Raw genomic sequence first — 15,003 nt, 5'->3', positions numbered from 1 at the left:
TCTCTCTGGCTGTGGCCTGTTCTCGCTCTGGCTCTGGCATGCCCTCCTCGCCTTGGATCCGGTCTGCTCTCGCTCTGGTTCTGGCCTGCCTTCGCCTTGGCTCCGGACTGCTCTGGCTCTGGCCTACTCTCGCTCTGGTTCTGGCCTGCCTTCGCCTTGGCTCCGGACTGCTCTGGCTCTGGCCTACTCTCGCTCAGGATCTGGACTGCCCTCTCCTTGGACCCGGCCTGCTCTCACTCTGGCTCTTGCCTGCCCTCGCCTTGGCTCTGACCTGCTCTCGCTCTGGCCTGCCATCCCATTGGCTCCGGCCTGCTCTTGCCTTGGCTCCGGCCTGTCCTCGCCCTGGCTTCTGCCAGCTCTCGCTCTGGCTCCAGCCTGCTCTCGCTCTGGCTCTGGCCTGCTTTCGCTCTGGCTCTGGCCTGCTCTCGCTCTGGATCTGGCCAGCCCTTGCCTTGCTTCCGGGATTCTCTCGCTATGGCTCTGGATTATTACCCTCGCCTTTGCTCCGGCCGGCCTGCCCTTGCCCTGGCTCCGGCCTGCCTTTGCTCTGGCTCAGGCCAGCCCTCGCCTTGGCTCCCGCCTGCTCTCGCCCTGGTTTCGGCCTGACCTCGTCCTGGCTCCGGCCTGCTCTCTCTCTGGCTCTGGCCAACCCTCGCCTTGGCTCCAGCCTGCTCTCGCCTTGGCTTCGGCCTGCTCTCGCTTTTGCTCCGGCCTGCCCTCGCCCTGGCTCCGGACTGCTCTTGCTCCTTCTCCGGCCTGCCTTCGCCCTGGCTCCGACCTGCTCTCGCTCTGGCTCTGGCCTGCACTCGCTCTTGCTTCGGCCTGCTCTCTCTCTGACTCTGGCCTGCCCTTGCCCTGCCTTCGGCATGCTCTCTCTGGCTGTGGCCTACCCTTGCCATGGCTCCGGCCTGCTCTCTCTGGCTCTAGCCTGTCCTTGCCTTCGCTCCTGTCTGCTATTTCTCTGACCTGCCCTCGTCTTGACTCCAGCCTGCTCTTGCTTTGGTTCTGGCATGCCTTCGCATTGGCTCCAGCCTGCTTTCGCTCAGGCCTGATCTCGCTCTGGCTCTCGCCTGCCCTTGCCTTGTCTCTGGAATGCTCTCGCTCTGTCTCTGGCCTGCCCTCGACTTGGCTCCGGCCTGCTCTCGCTCTGCCTCTGTCCTTCCCTCGCCTTGGCTCCGACCTGCTCTCACTCTGGCCTGCTCTCGCTCTGGCTCTTGCTCTGCCTCTGGCCTGCCCTCGCTTTGGCTCCGGCCTACCCCAGCCTTGGCTCCGGCCTACTCTCGCTCTAGCACCAGACAGTCCTCGCCCTGGCCGCCTGGCCTGCTCTTGCCCTGGGTCCGACCTTCTCTCTCTCTGGCTCTGGCCTGCCCTCGCACTGGGTCTGGCCCAGCCCTCGCCCTGGCGCCGGCCTACCCTCGCCCTGGCTCCGGCCTGCCCTCACCCTGGATCCGGCCTGCTCTCTCTCTGGGGCTCTAGCCTGCCCTCGCACTGGCTCCGGCCTACTCCTGCTCAGGCCTGCTCTCGCCCTGGCTCCGGCCTGCTCTCGCTCTGGCTCCGGCCTGCTCTCGCTCTGGCTCCGGCCTGCCCTCACCCTGCCTCCGGCCTGATCTCTCTGGCTCTGGCCTGCCCTCGCTCTGTCTCCGGCCTACTCTCGCTCTGGCCTGCTCTCGCTCTGGCCTCGGTTCCCGCCTGCCCTTGCCTTGGTTCCGGCCTTCTTTCGCACTGGCTCTGGCCTACACTTCCATACCTTGACTCTGGCCAACTCTCGCTCTGGCACTGGCCTACATTCGCCTTGGCTCCGGACTGCTCTCGCTCTGGCTCTGGCCTGCTCTCGCTCTGGCTCTGTACTGCCCTCGCCTTGGGCCCGGCCTGCTCTCACTCTGGCTCTTGCCTGCCCTCGCCTTGACTCCGATCTGCAATCGCTCTGGCGCGGGTCTGCCCTCAACTTGGCTCCGGCCTGCTCTCGCTCTGGCTCTTGCCTGCCCTAGCTCTGCCTCTGGACTGCCCTAGCCTTGGCTCCAGCCGGCTCTCGCCTTGGCACTGGACTGCTTTTGCTCTGGCTCTTTCCTGCCCTCGCCTTGGCTCCGATCTGCTCTCGCTCTGGCTCTGGTCTGCCCTCGCCTTGGCTCCGGCCTGCTCTCGCTCTGGCTCTGGCCTGCCTTGGCTCTGCCTCTGGCCTGCCCTCGCCTTGGCTCCGGCCTGTCCTTGCCTTGGCTCCGGCCTGTCCTCGCCCTGGCTCCTGCCTGCTCTCGCTCTGGCTCCGTCTTGCTCTCGCTCTGGCTCTGGCCTACTCATGCTCTGGATCTGCCCTGCACTTGCCTTGCTTCCGGCCTGCTCTCGCTCTGGCTCGGGATTACCCTCGCCTTGGCTCCGGCCGGCCTGTCCTCGCCCTGGCTCCGGCCAGCCCTTGCTCTGGCTCTGGCAGGCCCTCGCCTTGGCTCCCGCCTGCTCTTGCCCTGGCTCCGGCCACCCCTCGCTCTTGCTCTGGTCCGGTCTTGCCTTGGTTCCGGCCTGCTCTCGCCCTGTCTCCGGCCTGCCCTCCGTCTGGCGCCGGCCAGACCTCGCTCTGTCTCCGGCCTGGCCTCGCCCTGGCTCCGGCCTCCCCTCGCTCTGGCTCCGGCCAGCCCTCACACTGGCTCCGGCCTGCTCTCACACTGGTTCCTGCCAGCCCTTGCCTTGGCTCTGTCCTGCTCTCGCCCTGGCTCCGGCCAGCCCTTGCCTTGGCTCCGGCCTGCTCTCGCCTTGGCTCCGACCTGCATTCCCTCTGGCTCTGGCCTGCCCTCGCTCTGGCCTTGACCTGCTCCCTCTCTGGCTCTGGCCTGTCCTTGCCCTAGCTTCGGCCTGCTCTCTCTGGATGTGGCCTACTAGCTCCTGCAAGCTCTCTCTGGCTCTGGCCTGCCCTTGCCTTGGCTCCGGCCTGCTATTGCTCTGGCCTGCCCTCTTCTTGACTCCAGCCCGCTCTTGCTTTGGTTCTGGCCTGCCTTAGCCTTGGCACGGCCCTGCTCTTGCTCAGGCATGCTCTCGCTCTGGCTCTGGCCTGCCCTTGCCTGGTCTCTGGAATGCTCTCGCTCTGGCTCTGGCTTGCACTCGCTCTGGCTCTGGCCTGCCCTCGCTTTGGCTCCGGCCTGACCTCGCCTTGGCTCCGGCCTGCTCTCGCTCTGGCTCCGGCCAGCCCTCTACTTGGCTCCGGCCAGCTCTTGCTCTGGCTCTGGCCTGCCCTGGCTCTGCCTCTGGCCTGCCCTCGCCTTGGCTCCAGCCTACTCTCGCTCTAGCTCCGGACTGACCTCACCCTGGCTCCGGCCTGCCATCGCTCTGGCTGCGGCCTGCCCTCACCCTGGTCGACCGGCCTCCACTCGCCCAGGCTCTGGCCTGCTCTCGCCCTGGCTCCAGCCTGCTCTTTCTGGCTCTGGCCTGCCCTCGCCCTGGCTCCGGCCTGCTATTTCTGGCTCCGGCCTGCTAACGCTTTGGCTCCCGCATGCTCTCGCTCTACCTCCGGACTGCCCTCGCCCTGGCTCCGGCCTGCCATCGCCTTGGCTCCGGCCTGCTCTCGCCCTGGCTCCGACCTTCTCTCGCTCTGCCTCTGGCCTGCCCGCGCCCTGGCTCCGGCCTGCCATCGCCCTGGCTCCGGCCTACTCTCGCTCTGGCTCTGGCCTGCTCTTGCTCAGGCCTCTCCCTGGCTCTGGCCTGCTGTCCCCCTGTTTCCGGCCTGCCCTAGCCTTGTGGCTCGGGCCTACTCTTGCTCTGGCTCTGGCCTGCCCTTGCCTTGGCTCTGGCCTACTTTCGTTTGGTTCTGGCCTGGCCTCGCCCTGGCTCCAGCCTGCTCTCTCTTTGGCTGTGGCCTGCTCTCGCTCTGGCTCTGGCATGCCCTCCTCGCCTTGGATCCGGCCTGCTCTCGCTTTGACTCTGGCCTGCCCACGGCCTGGCTCCGGCCTGCTCTGGCTCTGGCGTGCCCTCACCTTGGCTCCGGCCTTCTCTCGCTCTGGCTCCGGCCTGCCCTCCTCCAGGCTCTGGCTTGCTCTCGCTCTGGCTCTGGCCTGCCCTCGCTTTGGCTCCGGCCTGCTCTCGCTCTGGCTCCGGCCTGCCCTAGCCCTGGCTTCAACCTGCCCTTGCTCTGGCTCCGGCCTGCTCTCGCCCTGGCTCTGACCTGCCCTCGCCATGGATCCATCTGGCCTGCTCTCTCTCTGGCTCCGGCCTGCTCTTGCCTTGGCTCCGGCCTGCTCTTGCTCCGGCTCTGACTTGCCCTCGTCTTGACTCTGGCCTGATCTCGCTCTGGTTCTGGCATGCCTTCGCCTTGGCTCCGGCCAGCTCTCGCTATGGCCTGCCTTTGCCTTGGCTCCCGACTGCTCTCGCACTAGCTTTGGCCTTCTCTCGCTCTGACTCTGGCCTGCACTCGCCTTGGCCCCGGTCTGCTCTCGCTCTGGATCTTGGCTGCCCTCGCCTTGGCTGTGACCGGCACTCGCTCTGGCTCTTGCTTGCCCTCGCCTTTTCTCCGGCCTGCTCTCGCTCTGGCTCTGGCTTGCTCTCGCTATCGTTCTAGCTCTGGCGTTCTCTCGCCTTGGCTCCGGCCTGCTCTCGCTCTGACTCTGGCCGGCCCTCGCCATGGCTACGGCCTGCTCTGGCTCTGGCCTGCCCTCTCCTTGGCTCCGGCCTGCTCTCGCCCTGGCTCCGGCCTGCCCTCGGCCTGGCTCTGGCCTGCTCTCTCTCTGGGGCACTGGCATGCCCTCGCCCTGGCTCCGGCCTGCTCTCTCTCTGGGACACTGGCATGACCTCGCCCTGGCTCCGGCCTATTCCCGCTCTGGCTCTGGCCTGCTCTCGCTCTGGTCTCGCCCTGGCTCCGGCCTGCTCTCGCTCTGGCTCCGGCCTACTCTCGCCCTGGCTCCAGCTTGCTCGCGCTCTGGCTCCGGCCTGCCCTCGCCCTAGCTCCGGCCTGCCGTCGCCCTGGCTCCGGCCTGATCTCTCTGGCACTGGCCTGCACTCGCCTTGGCCCCGGTCTGCTCTCGCTCTGGATCTTGGCTGCCCTCGCCTTGGCTGTGACCGGCACTCGCTCTGGCTCTTGCTTTCCCTCGCCTTTTCTCCGGCCTGCTCTCGCTCTGGCTCTGGCTTGCTCTCGCTCTCGTTCTAGCTCTGGCGTTGTCTCGCCTTGGCTCCGGCCTGCTCTCGCTCTGACTCTGGCCGGCCCTCGCCATGGCTCCGGCCTGCTCTGGCTCTGGCCTGCCCTCTCCTTGACTCCGGCCTGCTCTCGCCTTGGCTCCGGCCTGCCCTCGGCCTGGCTCCGGCCTGGTCTCTCTCTGGGGCACTGGCATGCCCTCGCCCTGGCTCCGGCCTGCTCTCTCTCTGGGGCACTGGCATGCCCTCGCCCTGGCTCCGGCCTATTCCCGCTCTGGCTCTGGCCTGCTCTCGCTCTGGTCTCGCCCTGGCTACGGCCTGCTCTCGCTCTGGCTCCGGCCTACTCTCGCTCTGGCTCCAGCTTGCTCGCGCTCTGGCTCCGGCCTGCCCTCGCCCTAGCTCCGGCCTGCGGTCGCCCTGGCTCCGGCCTGATCTCTCTGGCACTGGCCTGCCCTCGCCCTTGCTCCGGCCTACTCTCACTCTGGCTCTGGCCTGCTCTCGCTCTGGCCTCGGTTCCGGCCAGCCCTTGCCTTGGTTCCGGCTTTCTTTCGCACTGGCTCTGGCCTACACTTCCATACCTTGACTCTGCCAACTCTCGCTCTGGCTCTGGCCTGCCTTCGCATTGTCTCCGAACTGTTCTCGCTCTGGCTCTGGCCTGCACTCTCTCTGGCTCCGGCCTGCCCTTGCCTTGGCTCCGGCCTGCTCTTGCTCCGGCTCTGGCCTGCCCTCGTCTTGACTCCGGCCTGATCTCGCTCTGGTTCTGGCATGCCTTCGCCTTGGCTCCAGTCAGCTCTCGCTCTGGCCTGCCTTTGCCTTGGCTCCCGACTGCTCTCGCACTAGCTTTGGCCTTCTCTCGCTCTGGCTCTGGCCTGCACACGACTTGGCCCCGGTCTGCTCTCGCTCTGGATCTTGGCTGCCCTCGCCTTGGCTGTGACCGGCACTCGCTCTGGCTCTTGCTTGCCCTCGCCTTTTCTCCGGCCTGCTCTCGCTTTGGCTCTTGCTTGCTCTCGCTCTCGCTCTAGCTCTGGCGTTCTCTCGCCTTGGCTCCGGCCTGCTCTCGCTCTGACTCTGGCCTGCCCTCGCCTTGGCTCCGGCCTGCTCTGGCTCTGGCCTGCTCTCTCCTTGGCTCCGGCCTGCTCTCGCCCTGGCTCCGGCCTGCCCTCGCCCTGGCTCCAGCCTGCTCTCTCTCTGGGGCACTGGCATGCCCTCGCCCTGGCTCCGGCCTATTCCCGCTCTGGCTCTGGCCTGCTCTCGCTCTGGTCTCGCCCTGGCTCCGGCCTGCTCTCGCTCTGGCTCCGGCCTGCTCTCGCTCTGGCTCCGGCTTGCTCGCGCTCTGGCTCCGGCCTGCCGTCGCCCTGGCTCCGGCCTGATCTCTCTGGCACTGGCCTGCCCTCACCCTGGCTCCGGCCTACTCTCGCTCTGGCTCTGGCCTCGGTTCCGGCCAGCCCTTGCCTTGGTTCCGGCTTTCTTTCGCACTGGCTCTGGCCTACACTTCCATACCTTGACCCTGGCCAACTCTCGCTCTGGCTCTGGCCTGCCTTCGCCTTGGCTCCGAACTGTTCTCGCTCTGGCTCTGGCCTGCTCTCGCTCTGGCTCTTGCCTGCCCTAGCCTTGACTCCGATCTGCTCTCGCTCAGGCTCGGGTCTGCCCTCGCCTTGGCTCCGGTCTGCCCTCGCCTTGGCTCCGGTCTGCCCTCGCCTTGGCTCCGGCCTGCTCTCGCTCTGCCTCTGGCCTGCACTAGCTCTGCCTCTGGCCTGCCCTCGCCTTGGCTCTGGCCTGTCCTCGCCCTTTCTCCTGCCTGCTCTCGCTCTGGCTCCGGCCTGCTCACGCGCTGGATCTGTCCTGCCCTTGCCTTGCTTCCGGCCTGCTCTCGCTCAGGCTCTGGATTAACCTCGCCTTGGCTCCGGCCGGCCTGTCCTCGCCCTGGCTCAGGCAAGCCCTTGCTCTGGCTCCGGCAGGCCCTCGCCTTGGCTCCCGCCTGCTCTCGCCCTGGCTCCGGCCTGCCCTCGCTTTGGCTCAGGCCTGCTTTCGCCTTGGCTCCGGCCTGCTCTCGCTCTGGCTCCGGCCTGCCCTCTCCCTGGCAGCGGGCTGCCCTCGCCCAGGCTCCGGCCTGCCCTTGCTCTGGGGCACTGGCATGCCCTCGCCCTGGCTCCGGCCTACTCTCGCTCTGGCTCTGGCCTGCTCTCGCTCTGGCCTCGGTTCCGGCCTGCCCTTGCCTTGGTTCCGGCCTTCTTTCGCTCTGGCTCTGGCCTACACTTCCATACCTTGACTCTGGCCAAATCTCGCTCTGGCTCTGGCCTGCCTTCGCCTTGGCTCCGGACTGTTCTCGCTCTGGCTCTGGCCTGCTCTCGCTCTGGTTCTGTACTGCCCTCGCCTTGGGCCCGGCCTGCTCTCAATCTGGCTCTTGCCTGCCCTCGCCTTGACTCCGATCTGCTCTCGCTCTGGCTCGGGTCTGCCCTCGCCTTGGCTCCGGCCAGCTCTCGCTCTGGCTCTGTCTGGCCTGCCCTCGCCTTGGCTCCGGCCGGCTCTCGCCTTGGCTCTGGCCTGTCCTCGCCCTGGCTCCTGCCTGCTCTCGCTCTGGCTCCTGCTTGCTCTCGCTCTGGCTCTGGCCTGCTCACGCTCTGGATCTGTCCTGCCCTTGCCTTGCTTCCGGCCTGTTCTCGCTCAGGCTCTGGATTACCCTCGCCTTGGCTCCGGCCGGCCTGTCCTCGCCCTGGCTCAGGCCAGCCCTTGCTCTGGCTCCGGCAGGCCCTCGCCTTGGCTCCCGCCTGCTCTTGCCCTGGCTCCGGCCTGCCCTCGCTCTGATTGAGTCCTGCCCTTGCCTTGGCTCCGGCCTGCCCTCGCTCTGGCTCCGGCCTGCCCTCGCCCTGGCTCCGGCCTGCCCTCGCCCTGGCTCCGGCCTGCCCTCGCCCAGGCTCCGGCCTGCCCTCGCTCTGGCTCCGGCCAGCCCTCGCTCTGGCTCCGGCCAGCCCTCGCACTGGCTCCGGCCAGCCCTCGCCCTTGCTCCAGCCAGCCCTCGCTCTGGCTCCGGCCAGTCATCGCTCTGGTTCCGGCCAGCCCTCGTCCTGCCTCAGGCCAGCCCTCGCTCTGGCTCCGGCCAGCCCTCGCCCTGGCTCAGGCCAGCCCTCGCCTTGGCTCTGGCCTGCTCTCGCCCTGGCTCCGGCCAGCGCTTGCCTTAGCTCCGGCCTGCTCTCACCCTGGTTCCGAGCTGCTATCTCTCTGGCTCTGGCCTGCCCTCACCCTGGATTTGGCCTGTTCCCTCTCTGGCTCTGGCCTGTCCTTACCCTAGCTTCGGCCTGCACTTTCTGGATGTGGCCTACTGGCTGCTGCCTGCTCTCTCTGGCTCTGGCCTACCCTTGCCTTGGCTCCGGCCTGCTATTTCTCGGGCATGCCCTCGTCTCGACTCCAGCCTGCTCTTGCTTTGGTTCTGGCCTGAGTTCGCCTTGGCTCGCCCTAGGGGCTCTCGCTCAGGCCTGCTCTCGCTCTGGCTATGGCCTGCCCTTGCCTTGTCTCTGGAATGCTCTCGCTCTGGCTCTGGCCTGCCCTCGCCTTGGCTCCGGCCTGCTCTGACTCTGGCTCTGGCTTGCCCTCGCCTTTGCTCCGGCCTGCTCTCGCTCTGGCTCTGACCTGCCCTGACTCTGCCTCTGGCCTGCAATCGCCTTGGCTCCAGCCTACTCTCGCGCTAGCTCCGGACTGCCCTCACCCTGGCTCCGGCATGCCATCGCCATGGCTCCGGCCTGCCCTCGCCCTGGCCGTCCGGCCTCCTCTCGCCCTGGCCGTCCGGCCTCCTCTCGCCCTGGCTCTGGTCTGCCCTCGCCCTGGCTCCGGCCTGTTAATTTTGGCTCCCGCCTGCTCTCGCTTTGGCTCCCGAATGCTCTCGCTCTACCTCCGGACTGCCCTCGCCCTGGCTCCGGCCTGCCATCGCCTTTGCTCCGGCCTGCCATCGCCTTTGCTCCGGCCTGCTCTCGCCCTGACCCGGACCTTCTCTCGCTCTGGCCCTGGCCTGCCCTCGCCCTGGCTCCGGCCTGTCCTCACCCTGGCTCTGGCCAGCCCTTGCTCGGGCTCCGGCAGGCCCTTCCCTTGGCTCCCGCCTGCTCTCGCCCTGGCTCCGGCCTGCCCTCGCTCTGGCTCTTGCCTGCTCTCGCCTTGGCTCCGGCCTGCTCTCGCTCTGGCTCCGGCCTGCCCTAGCCCTGGCTCCGGCCTACCCTAGCCCAGGCTCCGGCCTGCCCTCGCCCTGGCTCCAGCCAGCCCTCGCTCTGGATCTGGTCAGCCCTCGCCTTGGCTCCGGCAAGCCCTTGCCTTGGCTCCGGCCTGCTCTCGCCCTGGTTCCGGCCAGCCCTCGCCTTGGCTTTGGCCTGCTCTCGCCTTGGCTCTGGCCTGCTATCGCTCTGGCCTGCCCTTGCCTTGGCTTCGGACTGCTCTCACTCTAGCTTTGGCCTGCTCTCGCTCTGGCTCTGGGCTGCCCTCGCCTTGGCCCCCACCGGCTCTCGCTCTGGCTCTTGCTTGCCCTCGCCTTTGCTCCGGCCTGCTCTCGCTATGGCTCTGGTCTGCCCTGGCTCTGCCTCTGGCCAGCCATTGCCTTGGCTCCGGCCTGGTCTCGACTTGGCTCCGGCCTGTCCTCTCTCACCTGCCTGCTCTTACTCTGGCTCTGGCCTGCTCTCACTCTGGATCTGGCTTGCCCTTGTCTTGGCTCCAGCCTGCTCTCGCTCTGGCTCAGGATTGCCCTCGCCTTGGCTCCGGATTGCCCTCGCCTTGGCTGCCGGCTCTGGAATACTTTCTCTATGGCTCTGGCCTGCCTTCGCCTTGGCTACGGACTGCTCTCGCTCTGGCTCTGGCCTGCTCTCGCTGTGGCTCTTGCCTGCCCTCTCCTTGGCTCCGACCTGCTCTCGCTCTGGCTCGGGTCTACCCTCGCCTTGGCTCCGGCCTGCTCTCGCTCTGGCTCTGGCCTGCCCTAGCTCTGCCTCTGGTCTGCCCTCGCCTTGGCTCCGGCCTGCTCTCGCCTTGGCTCCGGCCTGCTCTCGCTCTGGCAACTGCCTGCTCTCGCTCCGGCTAGCTCTCACTCTGGCTCTGGCCTGCTCACGCTCTGGATCTGTCCTGCCCTTGCCTTGCTTCCGGCCTGCTCTCGATCAGGCTCTGGATTACCCTCGCCTTGGCTCCGGCAGGCCTGTCCTCGCCCTGGCTACGGCCAGCCCTTGCTCAGGCTCCGGCAGGCACTCGCCCTGGCTCCCGCCTGCTCTCGCCCTGGCTCCGGCCTGCCCTCGCTCTGGCCTGCTCTTGCCTTGGCTCCGGCCTGCTCTCGCTCAGTCTCTGGATAGCCCTCTCCTTTGCTCCGGCCGGCCTGTACTCGCCCTGGCTCCGGCTAGCCCTTGCATTGGCTCCGGCCAGCCCTCGCCTTGGCCCCCACCGGCTCCCGCTCAGGCTCTTGCTTGCCCTCGCCTTTGCTCCAGCCTGCTCTCGCTATGGCTCTGGTCTGCCCTGGCTCTGCCTCTGGCCTGCTCTCGCCATGGCTCCGGCCTGGTCTCGACTTGGTTTCGGTCTGTCCTCTCTCACCTGCCTGCTCTCACTCTGGCTCTGGCCTGCTCTCGCTCTGGATCTGGGCTGCCTTCGCCTTGGCTACGGACTGCTCTCGCTCTGGCTCTGGCCTGCTCTCCCTCTGGCTCTGGAATGCCCTCGCCTTGGACCCGGCCTGCTCTAAATTTGGCTCTTGCCTGCCCTCTCCTTGGCTCCGACCTGATCTCGCTCTGGCTCGGGTCTGCCCTCGCCTTGGCTACGGCCTGCTCTTGCTCTCGCTCTGGCCTGCCCTAGCTCTGCCTCTGGCCTGCCCTCACCTTGGCTTCAGCCTGCTCTCGCCTTGGCTCCGGACTGCTCTGGCTCTGGCCTGCTCTCGCTCTGCCTCTTGCCTGCCCTCGCCTTGGCTCCGATCTGCTCTCGCTCTGGCCCGGGTCTGCCCTCGCCTTGGCTCTGGCCTGCTCTCGCTCTGGCCTGCCCTGGCTTTGCCTCTGGCCTGCCCTCGCCTTGGCTCCGGCCTGCTCTCGCCTGTGCTCCGGCCTGTCCTCGCCCTGTCTCCTGCCTGCTCTCGCTCTGGCTCCGGCTTGCTCTCGCTCTGGCTCTGGCCTGCTCACGCTCTAGATCTTTCCGGCCCTTGCCTTGCTCCCGGCCTGCTCTCGCTATGGCACTGGATTACACTCGCCTTGGCTCCGGCCGGACTGTCCTCGCCCTGGCTCCAGCCAGCCTTTGCTCTGGTTACGGCAGGCCCTCGCCTTGGCCCCCGCCTGCTCTCGCCCTGGCTCCGGCATGCCCTCGCTCAGGACTGCTCTCGCCTTGGCTCCTGCCTGCTCTCGCCTAGGTTCCGGCCTGCTCTCGCTCTGGCTCCGGCCTGCCCTCACCATGGCTCCGGTCTGCCATCGCTCTTGCTCCGGCCAGCCCTCGCTCTGGCTCCGGCCAGCCCTCGCCTTGGCTCGGTCCAGCCCTCGCCTTGGTTTCGTCCTGCTCTCGTCCTGGTTCCGGCCAGCACTCGCCTTGGCTCTGGCCTGCTCTCGCCCTGGCTCCGGCCAGCCCTTGCCTTGGCTCTGGCCTGCTCTCGCTCTGAACTGCCCTTGCCTTGGCTCCGGACTGCTCTCTCTCACCTGCCTGCTCTCACTCTGGCTCCCGCCTGCTCTCCCTCTGGATCTGGCCTGCCCTTGTCTTGGCTCCGGCCTGCTATCCCTCTGCTCTGGATTGCCCTCGACTTGGATCCGGCCTTCTCTCGCTCTGGCTCTTGCCTGCCTTCGCCTTGCCTACGGACTGCTCTCGCTCTGGCTCTGGCCTGCTCTCAATCAGGCTCTGGACTGCCATCGCCTTGGACCCGGCCTGCTCTCACTTTGGCTCTTGCCTGCCCTCTCCTTGGCTCCGACCTGCTCTCGCTCTGGCTCTGACCTGCCCTAACCTTGGCTCCGGCCTGCTGTCGCTCTGGCCTGCCCTTGTTCTGCCTCTGGCCTGCCCTCACCTTGGCTCCGGCCTGCTATCGCCTTGGCTCCAGCCTGTCCTCGCCCTGGCTCCAGCCTGCTCTCGCTCTGGCTCCGGCCTGCTCTCACTCTGGTTCTGGCCTGCTCTCATTCTGGCTCTGGCATGCTCTCGATCTGGCTTTCCCTTGCCTTGCTTCCGGCCTTCTCTCGCTCAAGCTCTGGATTACACTAGCCTTGGCTCCGGCCGGCCTGCCCCCGCCCTGGTTCCGGCCTGCCCTGGCTCTAGCTCCAGCAAGCATTCGCCTTTGTTCCAGCCTGATCTCGCCCTGACTCTGGCCTGCCCTCGTCCTGGTTCCGGCCTGCTCTCGATCTGGCTCCGGCCTGCCCTGCCTTGGCTCGGGCCTGCCCTCGCCCTGGCTCCGGCCAGCCCTCGCTTTTGCTCCGGCCTGCTCTCACCCTGGCTCCGGCCAGCCCTCGCCTTGGCTCCAGCCTTCTCTCGCCCTGTCTCTGGCCTGCCCTCGCCCTGGCATCGGCCTGCTCTCTTTCTGGCTCTGGCCTGTCCTTGCCTTGGCTCCGGCCTGCTCTCACTGGCTCTGGCCTGCCCTTACCTTGGCTCCGGCCTCCTATTGCTCTGGCCTGCCCTTGTCTTGACTCCGGCATGCTCTTGCTTTGGTTATGGCCTGACTTTGCCTTGGCTCCGGCCTGCTCTCGCTCAGGCCTTCTCTGGCTCTGGCCTCGCCTTGCCTTTTCTCTGGAATGCTCTCGCTCTGGCCTGGCCTCGCCTTGGCTCCGGCCTGCTCTCGCTCTAGCTCCGGCCTGCCCTCGCCTTGGCTCCGGCCAGCCCTCGCCCTGGCTCCGGCCAGCCCTCGCCTTGGCTCCGCCTGCTCTCGCCCTGGCTCCGGCCAGCCCTCGCCTTGGCTCCGGCCTGCTCTCGCCCTGGCTCCGGCCAGCCCTCGCCTTGGCTCCGGCCTGCTCTCGCCCTGGCTCTGGCCTGCCCTTGCCTTGCTTCTGGAATGCTATCGCTCTGGCCTGCTCTCGCTCTTGCTCTGACCTGCCTTCGCCTTGGCTCCGGCCTGCTTTCACTGTGGCTCTGGCCTGCCCTCGCTCTGCCTCTGGCCTGCCCTCGCCTTGGCTCCGGCATACTCTTGCTCTAGCTCTGAACTGCCCTCACCCTGGTTCCGGCCTGCTATTGCTCTGGCCTGCCCTTGTCTTGACTACGGCCTGCTCTTGCATTGTTTCTGGCTTGCCTTCAAATTGGCTGCGGCCTGCTCTCGCTCAGGCCTTCTCTCGCTCTGGCTCTAGCCTGCCCTTGCCTTGTCTCTGGAATGCTCTCGCTCTGGCTCTGGCCTCGCCTTGGCTCTGGCCTGCTCTCAATCTGGCCTGCACTCCCTTTGCTCTGGCCTGCCCTCGTCTTGGCTCCGTCCTACTCTCGCCCCTGGCTCCGACCTTCTCTGTCTTTGGCTCTGGCCTACCCTCGCCCTGGCTCCGGCCTGCTCTCTCTCTGGCTCTGTCCTCCCCTCACCCTGGCTCCGGCCTGCTCTCTCTCTACCTCCGAACTGCCCACGGCCTGGATCCGGCCTGCTCTCACCCTGGCTCCGAACTTCTCTCGCTCTGGCTCTTGCCTGCCCACGCCTTGGCTCCGGCCTGCCCTCGGCCAGGCTCCGGCCAACTCTGGCCTGCTCTTGCCTTGGCTCTGGCCTACTCTCACTCTGGTTCTGGCCTGCCCTCGCCCTGCCAGCCTGCTCTCTCTCTGGCTGTGGCCTGCTCTCGCTCTGGGTCTGGCATGCCCTCCTATGCTTGGATCCGGCCAGCTCTCGCTTTGACTTTAGTCTGCCATCGGAATGGCTCCGGCCTGCTCTGGCTCTGGCTTGCCCTCACTTATCCTCAGAAGCAGAGGTGACTCTTGGTCTTCCTTTCCTGGGGCGGTCCTCATGTGAGTCGTCTCGGGAATGGCCTCGGGCCCCTTGGCCGCCCGCCTCGGGAATGGCCTCTGGCCCCATGGTTTCGGGCCCTTGGCTGGGCTTTGGCCTCGGGCCCCTCGGTTGAGCTTGCCTGCCCGCCTCGGGCCCCTTTGCCGCCCGCGTCGAGAATGGCCTCGGGCCCCTTGGCCGCCCGCCTCGGGAATGGCCTCGGGCCTCCTGGTTTCAGGCCCCTTGGCCGGGCCTTGGCCTCGGGCGCCTTGGCTGCCCACCTCAGGAATGGCCTCGGGCCCGTTGGCCGCCCGCCTCGAGAATGGCCTTGGGCCCCTTGGCCGCCCGCCCGCCTCGGAAATGGCCTCGGGCCTCCTGGCTTCGGGCACCTTGTCCAGGCTTTGGCCTCGGGCCCCTTGGCCGCCCGCCTCGGGAATGGCCTCGGGCCCCTTGGCCGCCCGCCTCGGGAATGGCCCCAGGGCCCCTTGGCCGCCCACCTCGGGAATGGCCTCTGGCCCCCTCGTTTCGGGCCCCTTGGCCGGGCTTTGGCCTCTGGCACCTCGGCCGAGCTTACCTGCCCGCCTCAGGCCCCTTGGCCGCCCGCCTTGGGAATGGCCTCGGGTCCCTTGGCCGGGCTTTGGCCTCGGGCCTCTCGGCCGAGCTTACCTGCCCACCTCGGACCTCTTGGCCGTCCGTCTCGGGAATGGCCTCGGGCCCATTGGCCGCCCGCCTCGGGAATGGCCTCTGGCGGCTCCGACCTGCTCTCTCTCTTGCTCTGGCCAGCCCTCGCCATGGATCCATCTGGCCTGCTCTCTCTCTGGCTCCGGCCTGCCGTTGCCTTGGCTCCGGCCTGCTCTAGCTCCGGCTCTGGCCTGCCCTCGTCTTGAATCCGGCCTGCTCTCGCTCTGGTTCTGGCCTGCCTTCGCCTTGGCGCTGGCCTGTTCTCGCTCTGGCCTGCCCTTTGCCTTGGCTCCGGACTGCTCTCGCTCTAGCTTTGGCCTGCCCTTGCCCCGGCCTGCTCTTCCTCTGGATCTTGGCTGCCC

This window comes from Phyllobates terribilis, unplaced genomic scaffold (assembly GCF_046119375.1).
Source record: "Phyllobates terribilis strain yellow unplaced genomic scaffold, ASM4611937v1 Scaffold_9__5_contigs__length_417890890, whole genome shotgun sequence".
Taxonomy (NCBI): Eukaryota; Metazoa; Chordata; class Amphibia; order Anura; family Dendrobatidae; genus Phyllobates; species Phyllobates terribilis.
The sequence above is the reverse complement of the archived record's forward strand: the minus strand, read 5'-3'. Positions refer to the sequence as shown.